The following is a 4530-nucleotide window of genomic DNA, read 5'->3' as shown; positions in this document are numbered from 1 at the left end:
TGACTATTTATTGGGAATTTTAAAATCAGTTGGTAGCCTTGTTTCAGATCCTGCACAGCTGCTCCTCGTCAAGGAATGTGGTGGTTGTCTTTGAGGAGAAAAGAATGGTGATTGAGATTGTGATTAAGGTTTACCAGTAAGGAAAACTAATGCAAATGTGTGTGTGAAATCTAGGAATAAAAGTGGTGCAAATAGGTGTTTGTAGGATAATGGCTGTATCCCAATTCAGGGTCTGTTTAATAACGAAGAACATTAAAACATTACTGTTGGCCACATGTCGGCAAAGTTATGTGACAATAGTGACGTTTGTACTAACTTGGTTTTAAAGCCTTTACTTTAAAATATACGCCGTTCAATAGCTGACCTTAATCTTACAGAGAATGATCAAAGCTCATGTAGAAACAAACAAGCAAATGAACAGAAGATTTTCTCCTTCATTTCTGTCAAACAAAGCTGTATGAAACGTTTCCAGCTGTTATTATCATGGTTGCTAGGCAACCTGGGCAGCGCGACGGAGGCTAGACAGTCTCATTTCACAAGCCTCCCACTTCCGGCCTTAGCGGTCTTTGAGTACGCGGTCTTTGAGGACCGTTAAGGCTGCGTACTTTAAGGCTGCAGACCCTGAATTGGGATACAGCCAATGATTACTCACCATTTAAAGGTTCCGGGAGAGACCATTGGTAAAGAGAGTGTGGTGAATCTTTTTGTGCTTGGGTTTCTGGGTTTTTATAATATTGGGTTTGGTGTAACATTAAGTGTGAACTATTTATTAATATGAAAATGTGAAATGTTTTTATGTATATATTTATAATAATTGATATATTGTATACTGTGGTGGAAGGTTGGGATTTAAGAATTTACCTGAGAGCGGAATAATGGTTTAGTCTGTGACAGCTGAACATATTTAAGGCTGCCAGTTGTCATTAGAGTGTGGATTTTGTGCTGTGAAGAAGCTCAATGAGTTAACTGTTGTAAGGAGAGCTGTATAGGAAATAAATACTTTTGTTCCACTACACTTGGTCCATCTCACTGTGTTTCCAGCCGCTAAGGGCCACCCTGTTACACCACCCTACTGTTACTCATTTTATATAAAGATTTAAAAATCTAGTTGGTATTGGTATGGTGAGTATCCTTCAGTAATAATAATAAATCACACAGCAATAGTACATTCATGTAGTTGTAAAAAGCAAGATTATATATTACGTAATCCAAAGTATTCAAACTTACATTACTCTCATTGAGTAATGTAACAGAATACGTTACAAAATACATTTTGGGGCATGTATTCTGTAATCTGTAGTGGAATATAGGGCTGGGCCATATTATACCGTTCACGGTAATACCGGTATAATGTTAGACAACGATAGGAAAATGAAATATCGCGATAGAATATGAGTAAAACGCGCATGCGCAGTGGCTTTGTTTTCATACGCACATGGCCGATTGTTGAGTGAAACAAATGAACCAGAATTGGTTTGTAAAAATGGTGCAACTTCAGTGATGTGGAACTGGTTTGGTGTTTGTCCGTCAGATACATGACAAAGCACCTTTTTTTTCAGAACATGCAAGCGGCCGTCGTTATTGTCGGACTAAGATGCTCTTAAATCTGGGAGTAATCTGGGTCCTAAACTCCATATCCTTCAGGTCAAACGAACACTGCAGCATCACTGAGAGTTAAAAACTGTCTAAATTCTTTCATCTTTAATAAAACGATCAGCATTGCTGCTTTACCAGGTGTAACTATGAAGTTTAACTTCCAGGTATCCATGAAAACAAAATTTATTACATTTAATGAGCCATTCGCAGTTTCACTGTACCGGCCGCGTGTACTTATACCTGCATGGCTTAATCTTTGAGACAAGCATATGCTACTGGCAGGATCAACCAGGTAGCCCCTCAGGCGGCGGCAGCGGCGCGCACGCACGCGCTCGCTCGGGGCTACTGAGCCCTGTCGACCAGGGCGAGGCTTTCCGGACGCAGGTGTGGACCGGGGCGAGGGTTCGAGAAACCGTGTTTGCCGGACGGGGCCCCGTCACCCTCGCGGGGTGGGCAAACTCTGGGTTTGCCTACCCACTCTGCGACGAGGCCCGCCGTGGTATGACCACCGGGACGGACCGGGCGTCTCGGTCTCGCTACCGAGCGATCGCGTCTGGCTGGGGGGGGGAAGCGCGGGGAGGACAGGGCGGGGTCCGAGAACCACCACCCCCTTCGACCTTCGCGCTGTAACCCCCGGCCAGCGCTAGAGGCGAGCCTGCGGGCCGGAGGAGCTGACCACCCGAAGGCGCCGGCGAAGGTGCCAGGCCCAGCGGCAGCCCTCTGATGGCAGGCCACGTTTGCCAGTCGATCGGGGTGGGAGGGAAGGCTGGCAGGCAGGTGGGCCGGAAGAGGAGGCTGCTGTGGCAGCAACTCGCTCTCTCGCGCCGTCCCAGTGCCGTCCAAGCGTTGCCGAGGGTGTCTGCTGACTTGCGCATCTTCAGACACCCGTCTCCGATAAATGACGGAGGGCACCTTTGCTACTCATTACCCTTAGACTGCTCAACTGGAGAGGGGAGGAAAAAAAGGCCCTGGCCGAGGTGGTGAGTCGGCCTCCTCTCTCCCTCACGGTTGAAAAAGATGTGCTCCTGGCGCACTGGCCCTGCTGAAAATCTCTCTCCATTTGGCCGAGGCAGAGAGTCGGCCTCCTCTCTCTCTTACGGTCGAAAAAGATGTGCTGCTGTCGAACTGGCCATTACATCCTCACCTGATCTAGTCCCCCATTAGATCCCCCCCGCAGTTACCCCGTACCACATATCTAGCACGGACCTTGACCTCCAGCAGGCCCCGGGGACCCACATTACCCCCCCCCCCCCTTCCCCCTGCAGTTACCCTGTACCACATGTCTAGCATGGACCTTGACTTCCAGCAGGCCCCGGGGACCCACATTACCCCCCCCCCCCCCCCCCTGCAGTTACCCTGTACCACATATTTAGCATGGACCTTGACTTCCAGCAGGCCCCGTGGACCCACATTGCCCCCCCCTGCAGTTACCCTGTGCCACATATCTAGCATGGACCTGGACCTCCAGCAGGCCCTGGGGACCCACATACTCCCCTGCTCTACTCCCCCACTAGCTTTCCTTTCTTGCAGTTACGCTCCAGCGCATATCCAGCATGGACCTTGACCTCCAGCAGGCCCCGTGAACCCACATTACCCCCCCCCCCCTCCTGCAGTTACCCTGTGCCACATATCTAGCATGGACCTGGACCTCCAGCAGGCCCTGGGGACCCACATACTCCCCTGCTCTACTCCCCCACTAGCTTTCCTTTCTTGCAGTTACGCTCCAGCGCATATCCAGCATGGACCTTGACCTCCAGCAGGCCCCGTGAACCCACATTACCCCCCCCCCCTCCTGCAGGTACCCTGTACCACGTATCTAGCATGGACCTGGACCTCCAGCAGACCCCGGGGACCCACACTTAAGCCCCCTCCCACTAACAAAGCAGAACACCACTGGCAAGATCCTCGTGCCCCTGGTACTCCAGAAAGCACATTGAAATGTGCCCCTGGTACACTGCGCAGAAGAACTGCCGCACACACACACACACACACACGCACGCACGCACGCACTGCTTGTGCCTATGGTACGACAACTTTTCTCGTGCCTATGGTACGACAACTTTTCTCGTGCCTATGGTACAACAATTTTTCTCGTGCCTATGGTACAACAACTTTTTGCCGTGCCCCTGGTACACCGCTCAGTAGCACTTTGCCACACACACACTCCTTGTACCTATGGTACGACAACTTTTCTCGTGCCTATGGTACGACAACTTTTCTCGTGCCTATGGTACAACAACTTTTCGCCGTGCCCCTGGTACACCGCTCAGTAGCACTTTGCCACACAAACTCTCCTCGTGCCTATGGTACAAAAACTTTTCTCGTGCCTATGGTACAACAACTTTTCGCCGTATCCCTGGTACACCGCTCAGTAGCACTTTGCCACACAAACTCTCCTCGTGCCTATGGTACGACAACTTTTCTCGTGCCTATGGTGCAACAACTTTCCTCCGTTTCCCTGGTACGACAGCTTTTCTCGTGCCTATGGTACAACAACTTTCCTCGTGCCTATGGTACAACAACTTTTCTCGTGCCTATGGTACAACAACTTTCCTCCGTGCCCCTGGTACGACAGCTTTTCTCGTGCCTATGGTACAACAACTTTCCTCGTGCCTATGGTACAACAACTTTTCTCGTGCCTATGGTACAACAACTTTTCGCCGTGCCCCTGGTACACCGCTCAGTAGCACTTTGCCACACAAACTCTCCTCGTGCCTATGGTACGACAACTTTTCTCGTGCCTATGGTACAACAACTTTCCTCCGTGCCCCTGGTACACCGCTCAGTAGCACTTTGCCACACACACACTCCTCGTACCTATGGTACGACAGCTTTTCTCGTGCCTATGGTACAACAACCTTCCTCGTGCCTATGGTACAACAACTTTTCTCGTGCCTATGGTACAACAACTTTTCACCGTGCCCCTGGTACACC

Source organism: Mchenga conophoros, linkage group LG22 (assembly GCF_057382185.1).
Source record: "Mchenga conophoros isolate Kocher_MC1m ecotype Shallow Benthic linkage group LG22, M_conophoros_male_GT1.1, whole genome shotgun sequence".
Classification (NCBI taxonomy): Eukaryota; Metazoa; Chordata; class Actinopteri; order Cichliformes; family Cichlidae; genus Mchenga; species Mchenga conophoros.
Note: the sequence above shows the minus strand (reverse complement) of the source record.